The following is a 22058-nucleotide window of genomic DNA, read 5'->3' as shown; positions in this document are numbered from 1 at the left end:
GTGTAGGGGCTGCACTTCTGTGATGGCGAATGGATGAGGCCGGCCATGGGCTTGGCCTGAGAAACCCGCTCGGGGTGGTTGGGGGATGGCTGTCAGTGTTGTTCCGACGGCCACCCTGCCTGTTACACTTGCCCCGTGGGGGACAGGCTGAGCTCCCGGCTGAGGCGGCCCAGGATGGGCCTGAAGGATGGTTCGCGTGGTTGTTCTTGCCCTGTGGGCGGTGGACCTGGGGCTGTGTGGTTGGTGAAGCAGTGAGGATGCCTGGCCAGGCCTGCCCTGGGATGGCTGATGGAGTGCCGAGCCTGTGCCCTCCCCGCCTTCTCCCGGGGAACACCCCGCTTCCCACACAGCTGGGCCAGGGGGCTGGGGTGCGGGGGCGGCCTTGCTTTGGAGTCAGATCTGAAAAAATATTTCTGGGAGAAAACCCAGAACATTTGCGTGTTGGCAATTCCCTGTCTTTTGGGCAAAAGCTGGCTGTGGCGGTAGCCGATGCCATGGCTTTAAAATGACCCTTTTGCAAAATATCTCAAATATGAGACCCTGCAGTCCAGAAAAGCTGAACCTTCTGGAAAGGGCCCGGGCCACTGCAGCAAATGGCGCTCTTCCCCACCTTCTGTCATAGCCTGGGCTCCCGGTCATCTCTGAGGCTCCTGATGCTGCCAGCCCCTCCACCTGCCCCGAGTGAGTGTCTGCTTTTGAGCTCCATTCGGGAGGCAGGAACACGTCTTAGGGATGGAGGCTTGCCTGTATTCTTGGGGTGCGGGAACCCCAGCTGCCCCAGCATGGATGGGGGCGGGAGAGGCAAGGGCTAAGAGGTTAGCTGGTGAGCGATCTCTCTGCCTGGGGGTGGTGGCAGGAAGGCTCAGGACCTGATGGAGACACAAGGGCTCTGGGGCCACTGCACAGGGCTCCACATCTGGGCAACAGCTGGGTTTTGGTAGCAGGACAACGGGTGGCATGGTCTGGTATTCAGAAAGGGCCGCAGAGGGGGTGCTGGGAAATTAGGCCCCGTGTGCAGGGGAGGGGGCAAAGCACGTGACCATGACAATGTGGGGAAAAGCTGCGGGAGCACCGGGGAGGCTGCTGTTGCCTGGGGATGAGGAGAGGAGGGCCGCTGGGCCAGGCGTGGAGACAGGTCTGGTTCACTACAGGGATGTGCTAAGTGGAGTCGGGAAGGACTTTTGAGTGGAGGGTCTGCATGTGCAAAGGTCCTGGGAACCAACAGAGGGCGGGTCGAACAGGGACCAAGGGCTGGTCCAACCGCAATTCAGAAATTGTGCCTGTCTGAGATGGGGTGAGGGGGTCAGGCTGGGGTTCCCAGCTGGCCTCTGAGGGTCACAGCAGGCTCCCTTGTGGCTGGGGTGGGGGTGCTGGGGCTGTGGCACACACCTGAGGGGTGCTGGAAGCCTCTTGATTTTCGGGGCTGTCCAATCACAGCTCGTCTGTGCAGAGATGGCTGTCCATGCGAGGACCCCCTGCTAGTGGCGCCTCCTGCACTCCCTAAGCCCCAGGGCCCAGGCACAGATGCTGAACCCACAAGGCCAAGTTCATGGGAGCTCTTTGAAAAGAGGGCATGGAGAGGGTCCCGCCCCCCGGAGCCTCGCAGGGGGCATTGGGTGGGCCCTCTAGGGAAGTAGAAAGCCTCCTGGGGAGTTCCCTTCGTGGCTCAGCCAGATAAGAACCCACCTAGTATCCATGAGGATGCAACTTTGACCCCTGGCCTCGCTTATTGGGTTAAGGATCAGGCGTGGCCGTGAGTGGCTATGTAGGTCACAGACACAACTCAGATCCTGTGTTGCTGTGGCTGTGGTGTAGGCTGGCAGCTGCAGCTCAGATTCGACCTCCAGCCCGGGAACCTCCGTATGCTGCAGGTGCAACCCTAAAAAAGAAAAAAAAAAAAGTAGGTGGGATCATCCGTAGATTGCTTCCGAGGCACCCAGAGAGGGGGCTGTTGGAGGCAGGGAGCTTCACGGCCAGGAATTAAAGTATTTCCTGATAGCAAATCCACAGGGAAGGAACAGTGGGACCTGGGCTTCCAGGAACAAATAATAGCACATCCTTCCTGAATGTTGACTGCCTTTCGGAAACTGTGCCTAAGTGTCCTGTATCCTGTGACCCCCACATGATCCTTGGGGCAGATTCTATTTTTATGGCTATTTTGCAGATGAGGAGACTGAGTTCTCAGCGTGGTTAGGTAACACTCCGGGGTCATCGCATCACTCAGCGACTTGCAGGAGCAATCCTTTTTTTTTTTTTTTTTTTTTTTTTTTGTCTTTTGTCTTTTGTTGTTGTTGTTGTTGTTGTTGTTGTTGCTATTTCTTGGGCCGCTCCCACGGCATATGGAGGTTCCCAGGCTAGGGGTTGAATCGGAGCTGTAGCTGCCGGCCTACACCACAGCCACAGCAACGCGGGATCCGAGCCGCGTCTGCAACCTACACCACAGCTCACGGCAACGCCAGATCCTTAACCCACTGAGTGAGACCAGGGATTGAACCCACAACCTCATGGTTCCTAGTCGGATTCGTTAACCACTGCGCCACGACGGGAACTCCGAGAGGTGTTTTTCCCAGCCCAGGAGCAGTGCTGGAGAAATACGTGCACGCCTGGGTGTAAAGGACAGGGAATGAGGCTGTGCTGTTGCGTTGTTTGCAGGATGGATAGACTGGGAATGACTAAACAGCAGGAGGATTACATCCATACCGTGGCACACCCCGTAGAACTTGGAGCAGATGAGTCAGGAGATGGAGGAGGCTGACCAAAGCTGATCTCTCCCCCTGATTCCAACAAACTCCAGACAGATCCAAGAAGCAGCCACCTGAGGCCTCCAAGGAGCCAAGAGCAGGCTGACCAGGGAAGTTAGAACCCCTCTAACAAGGCTGAGGCCCATGACTTCTTTTTTATCCTCCACCTCTGGCTTTGACCTGAGGTCGGGCTGAACCCTGGAACTTTGCCAGGTGGATGGCAAGCCTCCAGGAGGACCGCCTCATTTTTAGACGGACCATCAGACAATGGGACCCCTGCTTGCTGGAGATGGGGAACCTTTCTTTTTCCTGGTCTTTTGTTTCCAGCCCTGCTCCAAGGCCAGCCTCATTGGCAGAGTTGTGCCACCTGGCACACCTCAGCCCCTAAAAAGGACAAATCTACATTAGTCACCCATTGCTGTGTCACAACGTAGCAGAGTGAGACAACATGTTACATTAATTATCCTACAGGGTTTCTGAGAGTTGGGAATCTGGGAGTGGCTCAGCTGGACAGGTCTGGTCCAGTGTCTCTTGAGGCTGCAGTCACACTGTCAGATGGACTGCTTCATCTGAAGCTCAACAGGTGCATCACTTAGGATGCTCTGGCTCCTCACCCCATGGGCCTCTCCATGCTGTCAGCATCTCCTGGAGTTAGTGATCTCGGATCACACAGTTATCATTGCAGAATCCAGACTTCTGCTCGCAAACAAATAGGAAGGGACCCAGTGGCGGTTGAGGACTGGAGGGATGTGGGTGTTGGGGCTGCATGGGTGGGGGGGCATCTAGACCCAACGCTTCCTTCTTTACAATGAAAAGTCCACATGTAACAAAAAAGCAGCAGCACCACCAAGCGTGGTATTTAGGGAGAGGGAGGTAAATTCAGCCATTAAGAAAAGGACATTTGCAGCAGCAGGAATGGACCTTGAGGCCAGCAAGCTAAGTGAGCAGTCTGAGAAAAACAGATACTGTCCGATCCCATTTCCCTGTGAAATCAAAAAAACCCGAACGCACAGGAACAGAGAGTAGAGTGGTGTTTACAGGGGAAGCGATTGGGGAGATATTGATCAAAGCATACAAACGTCCAGTTTTAACATGAGTAAGTTCTGGGGACTTCATTTATAGCAGGTGACAGATGATAGTCAACAATGCCATATGCTTGAGGAGCTCCCACTGTGGCTCAGCAAGTTAAGGACCCAACATACTGTCTGGGAGGATGCAGGCTCCATCCCTGGCCTCACTCAGTGGGTTAAGGATCTGGTGCTGCCGCAAGCTGCATTGCAGGTCACAGATGTGGCTCAGATCCCGTGTTGTTGTAGCTGTGACATAGGCCTCAGCTGCAGCTCTGACTCAACTCCTAAACTCCTATCCTGGGAACTTCCATATGCCACATGTGCAGCCATAAAAAAAAGAAAGAAAAAACCCCAAACATTTTTTTTTTTTCCCTTTAGGCTGCACTGCTGCATATGAAAGTTCCCAGGCTAGGGGTCAAATCTGAGTTGCAGCTGCTGGCCTACACCACAGCCACAGCAACTTGGGATCCTTAACCCACTGAGCAAGGCCAGGGATCAAACCCGCATCCTCAGGGATCCTATTCAGGTTCGTTAACCGCTGAGCCAGGAAGGGAACACCTCCAAACAAGATTTTATAATTTAAATTTGCTAAGAGAGCAGAGTTTAAAAGTTTTCTCTACTACTACTAAAAAAAATATATCTACACATATATCAGATTATTACATTGTATACCTTGCAATATATTACATATCAATTATATCTCGATACACTTGGAAAAAAATACTGAAATAAAAACTGTTAGGAAAAAGATACTAAAATTATTGTTTGCAAGAGATCAAAGCAGTTACCTTGAAGAGGAAATGGGGGCAGTGGGCAGGCCAGTTGTTTTCATGCATAAATCTCTTTTTACTGCTTAAACTGGGCCACATATACTTTTGATAAACATGAAACTGTGGGGAAGGCTGTGTGTAGGGGCTGCACTTCTGTGATGGCGAATGGATGAGGCCGGCCATGGGCTTGGCCTGAGAAACCCGCTCGGGGTGGTTGGGGGATGGCTGTCAGTGTTGTTCCGACGGCCACCCTGCCTGTTACACTTGCCCCGTGGGGGACAGGCTGAGCTCCCGGCTGAGGCGGCCCAGGATGGGCCTGAAGGATGGTTCGCGTGGTTGTTCTTGCCCTGTGGGCGGTGGACCTGGGGCTGTGTGGTTGGTGAAGCAGTGAGGATGCCTGGCCAGGCCTGCCCTGGGATGGCTGATGGAGTGCCGAGCCTGTGCCCTCCCCGCCTTCTCCCGGGGAACACCCCGCTTCCCACACAGCTGGGCCAGGGGGCTGGGGTGCGGGGGCGGCCTTGCTTTGGAGTCAGATCTGAAAAAATATTTCTGGGAGAAAACCCAGAACATTTGCGTGTTGGCAATTCCCTGTCTTTTGGGCAAAAGCTGGCTGTGGCGGTAGCCGATGCCATGGCTTTAAAATGACCCTTTTGCAAAATATCTCAAATATGAGACCCTGCAGTCCAGAAAAGCTGAACCTTCTGGAAAGGGCCCGGGCCACTGCAGCAAATGGCGCTCTTCCCCACCTTCTGTCATAGCCTGGGCTCCCGGTCATCTCTGAGGCTCCTGATGCTGCCAGCCCCTCCACCTGCCCCGAGTGAGTGTCTGCTTTTGAGCTCCATTCGGGAGGCAGGAACACGTCTTAGGGATGGAGGCTTGCCTGTATTCTTGGGGTGCGGGAACCCCAGCTGCCCCAGCATGGATGGGGGCGGGAGAGGCAAGGGCTAAGAGGTTAGCTGGTGAGCGATCTCTCTGCCTGGGGGTGGTGGCAGGAAGGCTCAGGACCTGATGGAGACACAAGGGCTCTGGGGCCACTGCACAGGGCTCCACATCTGGGCAACAGCTGGGTTTTGGTAGCAGGACAACGGGTGGCATGGTCTGGTATTCAGAAAGGGCCGCAGAGGGGGTGCTGGGAAATTAGGCCCCGTGTGCAGGGGAGGGGGCAAAGCACGTGACCATGACAATGTGGGGAAAAGCTGCGGGAGCACCGGGGAGGCTGCTGTTGCCTGGGGATGAGGAGAGGAGGGCCGCTGGGCCAGGCGTGGAGACAGGTCTGGTTCACTACAGGGATGTGCTAAGTGGAGTCGGGAAGGACTTTTGAGTGGAGGGTCTGCATGTGCAAAGGTCCTGGGAACCAACAGAGGGCGGGTCGAACAGGGACCAAGGGCTGGTCCAACCGCAATTCAGAAATTGTGCCTGTCTGAGATGGGGTGAGGGGGTCAGGCTGGGGTTCCCAGCTGGCCTCTGAGGGTCACAGCAGGCTCCCTTGTGGCTGGGGTGGGGGTGCTGGGGCTGTGGCACACACCTGAGGGGTGCTGGAAGCCTCTTGATTTTCGGGGCTGTCCAATCACAGCTCGTCTGTGCAGAGATGGCTGTCCATGCGAGGACCCCCTGCTAGTGGCGCCTCCTGCACTCCCTAAGCCCCAGGGCCCAGGCACAGATGCTGAACCCACAAGGCCAAGTTCATGGGAGCTCTTTGAAAAGAGGGCATGGAGAGGGTCCCGCCCCCCGGAGCCTCGCAGGGGGCATTGGGTGGGCCCTCTAGGGAAGTAGAAAGCCTCCTGGGGAGTTCCCTTCGTGGCTCAGCCAGATAAGAACCCACCTAGTATCCATGAGGATGCAACTTTGACCCCTGGCCTCGCTTATTGGGTTAAGGATCAGGCGTGGCCGTGAGTGGCTATGTAGGTCACAGACACAACTCAGATCCTGTGTTGCTGTGGCTGTGGTGTAGGCTGGCAGCTGCAGCTCAGATTCGACCTCCAGCCCGGGAACCTCCGTATGCTGCAGGTGCAACCCTAAAAAAGAAAAAAAAAAAAGTAGGTGGGATCATCCGTAGATTGCTTCCGAGGCACCCAGAGAGGGGGCTGTTGGAGGCAGGGAGCTTCACGGCCAGGAATTAAAGTATTTCCTGATAGCAAATCCACAGGGAAGGAACAGTGGGACCTGGGCTTCCAGGAACAAATAATAGCACATCCTTCCTGAATGTTGACTGCCTTTCGGAAACTGTGCCTAAGTGTCCTGTATCCTGTGACCCCCACATGATCCTTGGGGCAGATTCTATTTTTATGGCTATTTTGCAGATGAGGAGACTGAGTTCTCAGCGTGGTTAGGTAACACTCCGGGGTCATCGCATCACTCAGCGACTTGCAGGAGCAATCCTTTTTTTTTTTTTTTTTTTTTTTTTTTTGTCTTTTGTCTTTTGTTGTTGTTGTTGTTGTTGTTGTTGTTGCTATTTCTTGGGCCGCTCCCACGGCATATGGAGGTTCCCAGGCTAGGGGTTGAATCGGAGCTGTAGCTGCCGGCCTACACCACAGCCACAGCAACGCGGGATCCGAGCCGCGTCTGCAACCTACACCACAGCTCACGGCAACGCCGGATCGTTAACCCACTGAGCAAGGGCAGGGACCGAACCCGCAACCTCATGGTTCCTAGTCGGATTCGTTAACCACTGCGCCACGACGGGAACTCCCCTTTTTTTTTTAATTGTTATTTCCCCAATACAATTTTTTCTTCCTACTATGCAGCAAGGTGAGCCAGTTACACATACACGTATACATTCTTTTTTCTCACCTGATCATGCTCCATCATAAGGGACTAGACATAGTTCCCAGTGCTATGCAGCAGGATCTCATTGCTTATCCATTCCAAAGGCAAGAGTTTGCATCTATCAACCCCAGATTCCCAGTCCATCCCACTCCCTGCCCCTCTCCCCTGGCGACCACAAGTCTATTCTCCAAGTCCATGATTTTGTTTTCGAGAAACTCCGTTTTGGTCTGACTTCAAGAACAGTTGCAGTTCTCTTACCCAAGGGGACTGTTTCTGCCCTTTATATGCTGTGAACTGTGTAGAGTGGGTAACGCTTTCTTTTTCTTACTGGCTGTGAGGAAATTGAGAGTCACCTCTGGGGCCCGTCTCTTGCAGGTGTGCAGGACCTCATGGATATCAAAGATATTAACTGGGTATTAACCGCACTCCCTCTTCTAGTTTACACTTATCTTTGACTTCTGTTTTTTAGGTATTGGATGCATTTTGCAGACCTCTGTAAGCACTTTTTGCAACAAAGAGGAAACTACGTATAAAACCCAATAAGTCTGCAAATAAATGAGATTGGAAATGGTGAATACGCTTTTAAAAAGGATCCTTCCATCTGGGGGTACCTGTAATGTAGAAACTCAAAAAGACTTTCAAAGGCTGTGCTTACACAAAGAGAGATTAAATAATCAGTCTCTAGATGTTTCGTCTCCATAGAGCTCTTTGCATTAAACCGACCGGCCTGGGAAGTTTGGTTAAGGGGTAACGGGTTTCTTTACTTCCTGTTGACAAACATCCTTCTCCCACTTGACCCACACCGCTTACCCATCCCACTCATCACTAGAGGCGTGACTGGAGGTAAGGGGTGTTTCTGGGGGAAATCTCTAGGACGCTAGAGGGTTAACTTCAAATCTTGCGTTGAGTTGGGAAGGTGGGTGGTCCTAATGGCTGGTCCGTATGTTGGTTTTTTAAAAAACGCTTTTTATTATAGTTGATTTATAATGTTCTGTTAATTTCTGCTGTACAGAAAAATAACCCAATTATCCATATATATATACACACACACACACACACATATATGCATTTTTCACATTATTCTCCATCATAAGCAATCTGATATAGGTCATTGGGCTATACAGTAGAATCTCATTTCTTATCCACTCCAAACGCAATAGTTTGCATCTACCAACCTCAAACTCCCCGTCCTTCCTCCCTCCCCTCCCCTCCCTGTGTGTTGGTGATATAAAGGTTTTGCTTTCAACTCAAGAGAAAGAGGAGCCTCGGAAGGGCTAATGGGTGAAGGGTTCCCTAAGTCCCTGGGTGCTGAAATGTGCCTCCTGTAAACTTGGTGCCTGAAGGGCAGCTTGGCTGTGTTTAAATCCTCCTTCATACTTTTGTTCCCTGGGATTTTGAAAAATGCCATTCCACTGTTGCCAGCTTTGCCCTGTGTTTCTAAAGATCTGAGGTTAATCTAATTCTTTTGCCTTTTAAGTTATTTTTACTTTATACCCAGAGGCCTTGAGGATTTTACCTTCATCTTTGATATGTGGTAGTTTTACTAAAATATGCCTTGAAGTTGGACATTCTGGGTTAATTCTCCCAGGTTCCCAGTGGGCCCCTTACTGTACAGATTTAAGTCTTTTCCTGTTTCTGGAATGTTTCTTGCATTATACTTTTGAATATTAATTCTAGTCCACTCTTTTGCTTTTGCCCTCAGGGGTTCTAGTAAATACAAATAGTATTTCTTCCATTTCTACTCCTTCCTCTCTGACCTGATTTACTTCTTTCTTTGCATCATTTTTATTCTCATGGCTGTTTGCTGCTTTTCTTTGATTAAATAGCTTTGTGTTAACTTTGCATTTAAATCTTTTTTCTCTTGGGCAGCTTGTGATCTATTCTTTTTTCTTTCTTTCTTTCTTTTTTTCTTGCTTTTTAGGGCCACACCTGCGGCATATGGAGGTTCCCAGGCTAGGGGTCCAATCAGATTGACAGCTGCCGGCCTACACCACAGCCACAGCAACACCAGATCTGAGCCGTGTCTGTGACCTACACCACAGCTCCTAGCAACGCCAGATCCTTAACCCACTGAGTGAGACCAGGGATTGAACCCACAACCTCAAGGTTCCTAGTTGGATTCGTTTCCACTGTGCCACAACAGGAATTCCTTTTTTCTTTCTTTTTAAAGATTAAAGTATAGTTGGAGTTCCCGTCATGGTGCAGTGGAAACAAATCCGACTAGGAACCATGAGGTTGCAGGTTTGATCCCTGGCCTCGCTCAGTGGGTTAAGGACCCAGCATTGCAGTGAGCTGTTGGTGTAGGTTGCAGATGCGGCTCGGATCTGGCGTTGCTGTGGCTGTGGTTGTAGGCTGGCAGCAACAGCTCTGATTAGACCTCTAGCCTGGGAACCTCCACATGCCGAGGGTGTGGCCCTAAAAAAGGACAAAAGACAAAAAAAAAAAGTATAGTTGATTTATTTTTGTGCCAGTTTCTGCTATACAGCAAAATGACCCAGCCCTACATATATAAATATTCTCTTTCTCGGAGTTCCCGTCATGGCGCAGTGGTTAACGAATCCGACTAGGAACCATGAGGTTGCAGGTTCGGTCCCTGCCCTTGCTCAGTGGGTTAACGATCCGGCGTTGCCGTGAGCTGTGGTGTAGGTTGCAGACTCGGCTCGGATCTGGCGTTGCTGTGGCTGTGGTTGTAGGCTGGCAGCAACAGCTCTGATTAGACCTCTAGCCTGGGAACCTCCACATGCCGAGGGAGCGGCCCAAGAAATAGCAACAACAACAACAACAAAAGCCCTAGAGAAACCACCAAGAAAACAGCTCAAAGATATACTTGATAAAACGATTGAAAGGGAGTTCCCAATGTGGCGCAGTAGGTGAATGATCTGGTGTTGCCAGTTCTATCCCCAGCCCAGTGAAGTGGGTTAAGGATCTGATGTTGCCACAGCTGTGGCGTAGGGCACAGCTGCAGCTCGGATTTGATCCCTGGCCCCGGAACACCCTATGCCAAGGGTGAGACCAAAAACAAAAAAGTATGTAAATTAAAATACAATGCAATACAATACAATACAGCACAAATGAACCTACCTACAAAACAGAAACAGATGCACAGATGTAGAGAACAGACTTGTGGTTGCCAAGGAGGTGGGGAGGGAGGGGGATGGGGAGTTTAGGATTAATAGATGCAAACTGCTACATTTAGAATGGATAAGCAATGAGATCCTACTGTACAGCACAGGCAACTACACCCTATCTTTTGGAATAGAACGCAATGGAAGATAGTATGAGAAAGAGAAATTTTTTTTTTTTTTTGTCTTTTTTGCTATTTCTTTGGGCCGCTCCCGTGGCATATGGAGGTTCCCAGGCTAGGGGTCCACTCAGAGCTGTAGCCGCCGGCCTACGCCAGAGCCACAGCAACTCGGGATCCGAGCCGCGTCTGCAACCTACACCACAGCTCACGGCAACGCCGGATCGTTAAGACACCTTAACATAGCAGATCTAGTTCAGATTTATACCAGCTTAATTCCAGTAAGATATATAAATTTACTCCTGTGAGCTCCCTCCCCTGTCCTTGTTTTTATGCTATTATTGTTATACATGTCACATCCATATATGTTACAAACTCAGTACACTGGCGCAATTATAGCTTTATACAATCCTGTCTTTTAAAGGCGCTAAGAAACAAAAGGAGAAAACAAATGTATTTAGAGTTTTAAAAATAGTAACATTTGTGTTTACCATTTCTGACTCTTCCCATTTCCTCCTGTGGAGTCAAATTATTCTCTATCTTCACTTCCTGACACCACTGTAGTTTCATTCCCACTTCCTTTGTATTGCTGTTGTCAAAAATATTATATATTTTTTTGCTACAGTTCCAACAATACAATTTCATAGATATTGTTTTATGCAATTTCCTTTTGCTTTAGCCAAGAGAAGAGATGAACTCTTTGGCATGTGAAGTACATCGTTGTCTTCACTGGAGCTCTTATTTTTGGCTGCACCTGTGGCCTGTGGAAGTTCCTGGGCTGGGGATCGGGCCCGTGCCACATTTGCAGCTTGTGCTACAGCTGTGGCAATGCTGGATCCTTAACCTACTGCGCCACATGGGAGATTTTAACTGGAGCTCTTTAATTTTTCAAGTGGATTCAAATTATTTTTTGGTGTCACTTTCTTTTCCTGTGATGAAGTTTCTTGTAAGACACGTCTGCTAGCAATGAATTCCCTCAGCTTTTTTTTTCTCAGAAGGTCTTTATTTCACCTTCATTTTGGAAAGATGGTTTTGTTTGATCTAAGATTCTTGGTTAACAGTGCTTTTCCCGCAGTACTTTCTTTTCTTTCTCTTTTTTCTTTTGTCTTTTTGCCTTTTCTAGGGCCGCTCCCGCGACATACAGAGGTTCCCAGGCTACGGGTCAAATTGGAGCTGTAGCCACCGGCCTACGCCAGAGCCACAGCAACTCGGGTCCAAGCCGAGTCTGCGACCTACACCACAGCTCATGACAATGTCAGATCCTCAACCCACTGAGCAAGGCCAGGGATCGAACCTGCAACCTCATGGTTCCTAGTCAGATTTGTTAACCACTGCGCCACCATGGGAACTCCCTCACCGTACTTTCAATGTGACATTCTCACTGCCTTCTGACCTTCCTTGTTTCTGATGTGAAGTCAGCTATCGATATTATTGGAGATCTCTTGTATGTGACAAGTCATTTTTCTCTTGCATAATTTTGTTTTTAGAATTTTCTCTTTGTCTTTCAGTATTTTGCCTATGAGGTGTCTGAGTGTGTGTCTCTTAGTTTTTATCTTGCTTGGAGTACATTGAACTTCTTACCTGTGTACAATTTTTTTCATCACATTCTGGAAGTTTTCGGTTACTAGTTGTTCCAAAAATTTTTCTGCACCTGTAACCCTGTCCTCTCTTTCTGGAAGTCCAATTTCATGTTTGTCGGTGTGCTTAATGGTGTCTCACATTTCGCTGAGGTTCTGTTCATTTTTCTTCATTCTTTTTCTTTCTGTTCTTCGGATTGCCTAAATTGTATTAATCTACTTTCAAAATCACTGATCTTTTTTCTTTGTCAGTTCATACTGATGAGTTGCTCTATTGAATTTTTCCTTTTGGCTGTTGTACTTGACAACACCAGAATTTCTATTTGGCTCTTTTCATAATTTCTATCTTTTCATTAATATTTTCTATTTGATGAGGCATTTTTTTAACCATATCATCTAATTCTTTGCACATGATTACTTCTGGTTTTTGAGCACATTTATCATAGCTACTTTGAAGTCTTAGTCTGTTAACTCCAATATCTGGGAGGCTCAAAGATAAAGGCAATTCCTTTTGCCCACTTAAAAAAAAAATCAAAGTGAATATGCATCACGCTTTGCTGTTTCTTTGCATGTCTCATGTTTCTTTGGGGAAAAATTAGACTTTTTAGATAATATGTTGTAGCAATTTTGGATATTGATTGCCTCTCCTCAGGAGTTTTTGGCTGGTTTTCTTGTCTGCTTGCTCATTTGTTTAGTGACTTGGATCGACTGCTTTGATGAAATCTGTATCCCCTGGAGCACGAAGCCTCTGATTTTAGGCTTCAGAAGACCTAGCCTTGGGCATCGCCCTGACCTCTCCTCCCCGAGGGCTGGCAAGCGTCTTCACTGGGGTTTCCTTTGACCATTTCCCTGGTATCGCTGTTGAAATTCGGGGCAGTCTGCCTATAGAGGTATCACACCCAGGTATTATTCTTCGATAACTGCAAGCCGATTGCTTTTTTTTTTTTTTTTTTTAAATGAGAGTTGCAATGTTTATTTCAGGTCCTCTCGGTGTTTTTTTTTTTTTTTTTTTCTTTTTTTTGCCACATAGGCAGTGTGTTGGAATTCCTGGGCCAGGGATTGAACCTATGCCACACAGCAGCAACCAGAGCCACAGCAGTGAGGGTGAGAATGTAGGAACCTCAACCTGCTAGGCCATCAGAGAATTCCCATGATTTTTTTTTTTTAATTGACAAGCCCCGAAATACATCTCCACAGTCTGATCCAATTAATATCTCCATGCTAAGCAGGGAGTTCTTTTCCTCTCTTTCTTTCTATCTTTCTTTCTCCTTCCTTCCTTCTTCCCTTCATCCCTGCCTCTCTTCCATCCAGCCCTCCTTCCTTCTTTTCTTTCTTTCTCTTTCTTTCGCCATAGCAGAGCATGCTGAATTTCCCAGATCGAACCTGAGCTATAGCAATGACGATGCTGAATGCTTAACCTGCTGAGCCACCTGGGAACTCCTAGCTGGCTTTCTTTGACGCCAGTCTTTGAGGCTTGCTCCAACCTCAGGAGGGCTCCTCTCAGCTGTCTCGTTTCCTGATTTTCTCTGTTAAATTTCTCGCTGTTCCATTTCAGTTGCTGCTCTCATGGATGGAGCTGCCATCCTCTTAACTGCTCTTCACCAAAATCTCCATTGTCTTCGATGGTACCCTTAGGTGCCCTTAGGCTTGAAAGTCCCTGAATTTTGTTCTAAATGAAGTCAGTTCCCTCAGTGAGGGCCACGGAGCTGTCCGTTCTCACTGCTTGTCTTTTATCGGAGAACCTCCACGCCACTGTTTTGAGGCTGGGGATCAGGACAGTGGCTTTCTTCTCTCTGAGTGATGCGTCTGTTCTGCACGCAGGGTGATGGACATGTGCAGTAGCCTCTGGTCTTTGCGGCTTACCTCTCTTGACATTGAACCCTGCCCTACGAGTGAGCTTAGGACAGTGGGTCCAATATTCTCAGCCTACTGCCCCTGGGTAGAGCTACGGCCCTATAAGTATGGGTTGGGTGGAAAAAGAATTTTTCAGTTACACGTGTCTGGACGAGAGCTTCTGCAGCACAGAGCAGGCGAGGTGAGAAAAGCTGGGGCCTGCCCCTCCTGGGGAATGACTGTTGTCATAAATTGGGAAGTGGGGAGAAAAGGAGCCCCGTCTTCATGACTGCGCCTGTCCAGAATATAGATTCCATCTCACCAAGCTCTGGGGAAAGGAATAGGTAAGTACTCAGATGCCATAGTGTCTCACTGCTCCTCCTGAGATTTAGTAGGTTTTCCTTTTTTGTCTTTTGTCCTTTTTTTTAGGGCCGCACCAGCAGCATGTGGAGGTTCCCAGGCTAGGGGTCTAATCGGAGCTGTTGCTGCTGGCCTACGCCAGAGCCACAGCAACGCCAGATCCAAGTCAAGTCTGTGACCTACAGCACAGCTCACGGCAATACCAGATCCTTAACCCATTGAGTGAGGCCAGGGATCGAACCCGAAACCTTATGGTTCCTAGTTGGATTTGTTTCTACTGTGCCACGACGGGAACTCCTAGTAGATTTTCTTGAGTAAATATTTTTCCATATGCTTTACGCTCTTAGGATAATTCTAGAAGCTTTAAATGATTGCTTTAAACAATCAGCTTCCCAGGAGTTCCTGTTGCGGCACAGTGGAAACGAATCCAACTAGCACCCATGAGGACTAGGCTTTGGTCCCTGGCCTTGCTCAGTGGGCCAGAGATCTGGTGTTGCCGTGAGCTGTGGTGTAGGTTGCAGACCCGGCTCGGATCCTGCATTGCTATGGCTGTGGTGTAGGCTGGCAGCTGTAGCTCCAATTCGACCCCTAGCCTGGGAAGCTCCATAGGCTGTGGGTGCAGCCCTAACAAGACAAAAGACAAAAGACAAAATAAATAAATAACTAAACACACACACACACACACACACACACACACAAAAGTGCCATCATTCCTCACTGATCAACAAATCCAAAGTTGACATTGCACTGCGCAGGAGAGGAAGTGAGGGCAAAGCTCTCACTTGTTGCTGGTGGGGGCGTGAACTGGCACAGTCATTGTGGGTGTGCTTCCGCGATGTCTGCATTTCCAAATGGAAATGGGTTTGCCTTTGACCTACAATTTCACCTCACCAAATATTCATCTTACTAACATACTTGCACAGGTTATAAGTGATGCCAGAAAGATGTTACCGGTATCCGGGTTCTTGATCACGCAGTTGAAGAATGACCTTCGAGAACACACAGGCAGCAAGCAAGCAAAGTGTTTATTACAGGAAAGCAAATACCTCCCAGGGCTGCTGGGAGCGGGGAGAAGAGCCCCTCCCACCTCCGATCTCTATTGTCCTGTGGGGGTTTTTCTCCCTTAAAGATGGGGGGTACCAACGTGGGGTCCAGAAAGATGTTTTCCTCCCGTTGGCCTTGCCCAGTTTCCTATATCAGTGCTTGTCCAATAGGCTTTTAGGGGTGGACGTGCCCCATAAGTTTTATGGTTTCTTTGTCCTTCTCTTTCCTTAGACTGAGTCACCTTTCCTCTCATTCCTTTTCTCTCAGTTGAGGAGTGGGCTAGAGATTAAGGTGGGGGGGGCAGGAAAGGCACATTTCGTATAGTAAACAAAGCCTGTAGGGGAGGCACACTTCCTATAGTAAAACAAGGCCTGTGGGGAATGACTCTCTGGAGCCCTTAAGCCACACGTGTCCATCAGTAGCCGTATCAGAGCATGCATCGAAGCCCAGGCTCCTCCACGGACCCCTGGAGGTCGTATTCTGCCTCATAAAGACACTCACGGCAGCAGAATTTTGGGACCAGCTTGAATGCTCAGGAGCAGAACACTCATTAAATGCAAGGCGGCACCTTTGATGTGTGTTGAGGCAGGTGAGCCCCATGGTGTGTTGTCAGGTTCAGAGCACTGTGTATTTCATGGCCTCTGGTGGGCCCAGTCCAGGATGGACGTGAGAAAGACAGATGGACTTTTTTTTTTCCTGTCTTTTTAGGGGTGCACCGGCGGCCTATGGAGGTTCCCAGGCTCGGGGTCGAATCGGAGTTGCAGCCATTGGCCTACGCCGCAGCCACAGCAACGAGGGATCCGAGCTGTGTCTGCGACCTACACCACAGCTCAAGGCAACACCAGATCCTTAACCCAACGAGCAAGGCCAGGGATTGAACCCACGTTCTCATGGATGCCAGCCGGGTTTATTAACAGCCACGATGGGAACTCTGAGACTGACTTTTCATTATGTACCTTTTTGTAGCTTTAAAATATTGAACCTGTACAAGTATTATCATTTCCAGAAATAATATTTAAACATGTGTTACTGGATATGCCTGAATTCCTCTCTATACCTGAACTGCCCTGCTGTATCTGTTCAAATTCCTGGCCCTGTTGCTTCTACTCGGTATAGTTTTCTCACATCTGTTTTCATTTCCATCCATCCCTTTCCCATGTCTGCCTCTGGCTCTCCTATGAGGCCCAATTTAAAGGCCTTCTCACCCACCCCGATCTCCTCCTGGTATGAGTTCAGTTCTAGACACATGCCGATTTTGGTGGCTGGGGTCCATGTCTGAATCTGGAGCTTGGGAGGGATTTAACTAAAGATGAAGGTTTGGGAGTCATTAGGAGCTCCCGTGGCTGTGTTCTTGGGCCATGAGTGGACTAGTGGGGACCAGAAATGCTAGGATTTTTGTCTAGGACTGAGACTCGGAACTGCTGCTTCTGGAATGGAATCGGTTGTCAAGCGCCGCTCCTCCCAGCCTCCAATTTCATAGAACTTCCAAATAACTGCAGGAGCTGTAAAAACAGGGTGAACTGCATCTAGCAGGATTTCCTCTGCCTGCCCATGGGACCACAGACATGTAGTTTCCCTGAAGTTAGGCGTCATCCAGAAAGCCCCTCCCAGGCCCAGCACTGGGCAGGACTTGGCAGACGGAAGGCACTTCCCTCGCCTCCTGAGACACCCATGAGAGCTTCCACCTGAAAAACACATCCATTCCTGACACAATGGCTGCGTGATGCTCCCTGAGGTCAGTGTGGGCGCCAGCCTGGAGGAAAAAGTGAGGTGATGGGTCTGACCCCAGTGCCTTTGCTCGGTACGGCAAGGCTCTGACGTTTCCCAGCCTGGATGTGGGAAGAAGGCCTGGTGCGGCTGGGGGCCGAAGGTCCTGAGGGTCGGGACGGAGCCACTCTGAGCATGGACTTCAAAACAGGAAATCTGCAGGTTTGTCCTGGAAGCCTATTGGCCCCTGGCCGAGGGGCCAGAATTTCCACCCTCCCCACGAGCAGAAGCCCTGAATCTGAAACATCAGAACAGAAGGCAGTAAGGAAAGGGCTGGTGCAGCGGGGCCACTGGCACATCTGTTCCCCTCGGCTCTATTAACACCTGCTGTTCTTCAGTCTGAGCCCCTCACCTCCCCAGAAGACAAGAAGGGGTCGGAGTCCCCGGTTACGCATGCCCATTGGACCGTGAAGGATTGTGGTGCCTGTTCAAACATCAAACCAAGGTATTTCTATATCCCCATAACTCAGCTGCTCCCGTGGGCTCCCTCGCACTGATACAATTCCACTCAGACAATGCGTGGGACAAGACAGTCGCTACCTGGTTTTGGGTTTCAAGACTGACTTGGAGTTCTGCCGAGGCCACAGTCTGGAACGCAGGGCTCCACGGTGCCAGAGAAGGGACGTCTAAGCGCCACACCTCCCCGCTCAGGCAGACTCCGCTTCCTGGGACGCAGGTGCTCCCGTAAGAGCGCTGCTCCCAGCAAAGGGGTGGGAAGAGGAACTCGAGGGCGAGGAGGCAGACCGGCCCTCGGGGGATCGTCCGGAGGGAACACAGGCCTTCTCTGTTCCTTCCTCGGTCCGGAGAGAATCCTGGGTGGGGCTGAAAACTTGGGGACAGGACTTTGGGTTAAATGCGGCGGAGTAATGCTCACTTCCCTGAACCCCCTAAACCCACACAGAGGGAGCTGCAGGACAAGGAGGAAACAGGAAACACGTCTGAAGACACTCAGAGGCACCTACTGAAGCCGGAAGCAGGTGCACTTTGCAAAGTGGAGAAGGAGAGACCTCAGGGGCACCTGGGGGGCCAGGCTGACAGGAGACAAGGACCCCAGGGAGCCAGGGCGCCAGGGCTCAGCAGGTGGGCTGTGGACTGGCCACGCCCATGAGGGGAGCGGGGGGGTCAGGGGGGACCTCTAGACCGCCTGGCCCCCTCTCCCCCCAAAGGAGACCCGGGTGACTCTGGAGAGGCTGAAGGGTGACCCATGTGGGGAGGTGAGGCCCGGCCACTTTCCCTGCCCCTTCCTGGAGTGTTCCCTCCTGCAGGAGGCCGGACAATCCCCCCTGAGGAAGCTGCCAAGCTAGGAGGCAGGAGCAATGGATGCTGACCTCTGGGGCTCCCCTAGCGAGGCTATGGGGCCACGGCGGGGGGCGGGGGGTCACCCTACTTGAGCCACATCTGTAGAGCCAGACTCTGCCTTCTTGCCGGAGCCTCCAGCCAGTGTTTTAATGTTCTCCTTTTAAGGAGTCACATGTGGTCCAGGGTCAGCTGACTTTCCCAGAGATCCTCTGTGATATTGTGATTTATAATAAGAAATATATATTTAGGAGTTCCCACTGTGGCTCAGCAGGTTAAGAGCCTGACTAGGAGGATGCAGCTTCAATCCCTGGCCTCACTCAGGGAGGATCCAGCATTGCCATGAGCTGTGGTGTAAGTTCCAGACGTGGTTCAGATCCCATGTTGCTGTGGCTATGGTGTAGGCTGGAGGTTGCAGCTCCAATTCAGGTCTCCTAGCCTGGAAACTTCCATATGCTGCGGGTGCAGCCCTAAATAAATAAATAAATAAATAAATAAATAAATAATATATTATATTATATCTATATAGGTCTTTGGGAATTCCCATTGTGGCTAAGCGGTTAACGAATCCGACTAACATCCATGAGGCTGTGGGTTCGATCCTTGGCCTCGACCAGTGGGTTAAGGATCCAGCGTTGCTGTGAGCTGTGGTGTGGGTCGCAGACGTGGCTCAGATCCTGCATTGCCGTGGCTCTGGCGTAGGCCGGTGGCCACAGCTCCGATTCGACCCCCAGCCTGGGAACCTCCATATGCCATGGGTGTGGCCCTAAAAAAATATATACGTATATATGTCTTCATCCTGTTTATGGCACAGAGCTCCTAAAACCCTTGGAATTTCTTAAGTGACAAGTGTGATAGATGTGTCTCTTGCTATAATAACAAAGTAAATTTGGAAAAGCATCTACAGATGGGGGCTGTTCGCCAGGAGACTCAGCCTTGCAACTGAGTGGTTAGCGGGTTGGAACTCTCGGTCCCCGTGTCCCCCAAACGGCTCAACCTCTGGGAATGGGAGAGGGGTTAGAGGCTGAATCTGTCTCTAGTGGCCAATGATCTAATCAATCATGTCTGTATAGTGAAGCCTCTACCAAGGCCGCCAAGGACAGGGTTTGGAGGCCTTCCAGGCTGGTGAACGAGGGGAGACCCGGGGAGAATGGTGCTCTGGGAGAGGCACGCAAGCTCCGTGTCCGTCCCCATACCCGGGCCCGTGCGTCTCTTTCATCTGGAAGTTCCAGAGTTATATCCAGTAATAATAAGTCAGGGATCTATTTAATTAATTAAGTAGTTAATTACTTTTTTTTGTCTTTCTAGGGCCGCATCCACAACCTATGGAAGTTCCCAGCCTAGGAGTTGAATTGGAGCTGCAGCTGCCGACCTACGCCACAGCCACGGCAATGCGCCAGATCCGAGCCGCATCTGCGACTGTGTCCACTGCAGGTGGCACTGCCACAACGGGAGCTCCATCCAGTAATTTATTAAGTAAATGGGTTTCCTAAGTTCTGGGAGCCGCTCTAGCAAGTTGATGTCAAACCCAAGGAAGCAGGGCATCACAGAACCTCCAATTTAGAGCCAGCTGGTCAGAGCCCAGGTGACAGCCTGGCTTTCAACTGGCATCTGAAAGAGTGTCGTGAAGAGAGTCAGTCTCGTGGCATCTGCCTCTGTCTCCAGGAGAGAGTGTCAGAGTTGGGTGGAAGTGTAGGACCCCCAGCTGGTGTCAGAGGGTTATCTGAAGGGGTGCCTGGGTCCCCACCCCTAAACCTGACACACGCCCTGGAAGCTGGGGATGGGAATTTTAGCCTCTGAACGGAAGAGACGGGAACAAAGTAAACCAACGACCTGGAGGACCTTGAGACAGCGGGAAGGGTGGGGCAGGACACAGACAGCACCAGCCCTAGAATTCCTGTGTTCAGAGAGCCAGGGGGCCTTGCGTCCACGCTACTGGCTGCCTTCGAAGGCCAGTTCAGAAGGCAAGAGAGATGAGAGACACAAACAAGGCATCCAGTGGGAGGGTGGGGGGGAAGCGCCCCTGTTCACGGCTCTGGCGGCTGCCCCTGCACCTGCTGTGTCGCCTGCTGCTCTGTCTCTGCTCTTCCTGGCGTGCTGAACACATCCTCAGCGGACTCTCGCTTCTCTCTCACTGCCAACCACCTCCGTCGGCGTGGGCCTCTGGAACGCATAATATTTCTGTTCTCCGCGCTGCAAAGTGGAGGTAGATAAGGGGTGGGGACTGAGTGTTGGGTCAGCCAGGCACCTGGCACATTGACCTGGCCATTCTCCTCCCGAGGACGCCCGGCTTGTCTGCCACCCCGGATCCCGTGATGGGCACCCTCTTTTTGGAGCCCCAGGAGGGTCTCCGGGATGCCTTCCCTGGAGCAGAGTTCCTGGATGGTTGGCGGGTACCTGCCTCATTTCATGAGTGCGCCAGATTGCTTTCCCCGATGGCTGAATCCAGTTTATTCTCCTCCTGGTGGAGCAGGAGGGGTCTCTTTTCTTCACATCTTAGCGAGCACTGGGCATCATACCCCTTTCTAATGTGTGTGTGTGACTCTATTGGGTTCAACGCGGGCTCTCCTTTAAAAGCTGTGCTTTATCCTGTTACCAGTGAGGGCGAGCATGTCTCATAGACTCACTCGCCAGCTGGGCTTCCTTTCCTACAATTCCCATTCATCCGCGTCTGTCTGTGAGGGTTTCCGACTTGCATCAGTCGTTCCTTGGAATTCCCCGCACTCTCTTTAGAGTTTTAGGTGTGGCTTCATCACTTCATGTGCAGGTGGTATCTGTCGCTGAACAGGGTCCTTAATATTTTTATCATCAAATCTAACATGTCTTCACCTTGTGGTTTGTGCTTTTATTTAAGAAGACTTTACTTACTGTAAACTAAAAACTGAAAATAGAATTACCGTTTGATCCAGCAATCCCACTCCTGGGCATCTATCCAGAGAAAACCATGACTCGCAGAGACACATGTATTCTGATGTTCACTGCAGCACTATTTGCAATAGCCAAGACCTGGAAACAACCTAAATGTCCATCGACAGAGGAGTGGATCAAGAAGATGTGGTCCATATACACAATGGAATACGACTCAGCCACTAAAGGGAACGAAATACCGGCATTTTCCTAGAAACTCTCATGCTAAGTGAAGTCAGCCATACAATGAGACACCAACATCAAATGCTTTCACCAACATGTGGAATCTGAAAAAAGGACAGACGGAACTGCTTTGCAGAACAGATACTAACTCACAGACTTTGAAAAACTTATGGTTTCCAAAGGAGACAGTTGGGGGGGGGGATGCGCTGGGGTTGTGGGATGGAAATCCTATAAAATTGGATTGTGATGATCATTGTACAACCATAAATGTAATAAATTCATTGAGTAACAAAAATTAAAAAAGACTTTACTTATTGTTTTAATTTTAATTTAATTTTTAATTTTTATTTTTTTGTCTTTTTAGGGCCACACCCATGGCATATGGAGGTTCCCAGGCTAGGGGTCTAATCGGAGCTACAGCTGCGACCTACACCACAGCTCACAGCAATGCCGGATCCTTAACCTACTGAGTGACGCAACCTCACGGTTCCTAGTTGGATTCG

At 50.2% G+C, this 22058-nt stretch overlaps 1 protein-coding gene and 1 long non-coding RNA gene across 3 annotated transcripts in view; both read left to right on the top strand.

The window, feature by feature from the left end:
* The window catches only part of RAMP3 (receptor activity modifying protein 3), a 61544-nt gene extending 53622 nt beyond the window's left edge, over window positions 1–7922 (top strand). Inside the window, 1 exon segment of the mRNA NM_214089.1 lies at window positions 7817–7922. The gene's annotated coding sequence lies outside the window, so the exon portion shown is untranslated.
* Window positions 7923–17102: 9180 nt separating this feature from the next.
* Window positions 17103–21858, top strand: LOC110257536 (uncharacterized). 2 transcript variants are annotated; one of them, XR_014834001.1, is made up of 2 exons: window positions 17103–17614; window positions 19774–21858. It is a non-coding gene; the product is annotated as an uncharacterized LOC110257536 (long non-coding RNA). The 2 variants fall into 2 exon arrangements; XR_002340287.2 differs by having other exon boundaries at window positions 18071–21858.
* The last annotated feature ends 200 nt before the right edge of the window (window positions 21859–22058 follow it).

Source organism: Sus scrofa, chromosome 18, assembly GCF_054392235.1.
Source record: "Sus scrofa isolate SSC_HxYL_T2T_F1_AM1 chromosome 18, Sscrofa_HxYL_maternal_Yorkshire_Landrace_v2.0, whole genome shotgun sequence".
NCBI classification, from domain to species: Eukaryota; Metazoa; Chordata; class Mammalia; order Artiodactyla; family Suidae; genus Sus; species Sus scrofa.
This window is presented reverse-complemented; position numbering and strand designations above follow the sequence as displayed.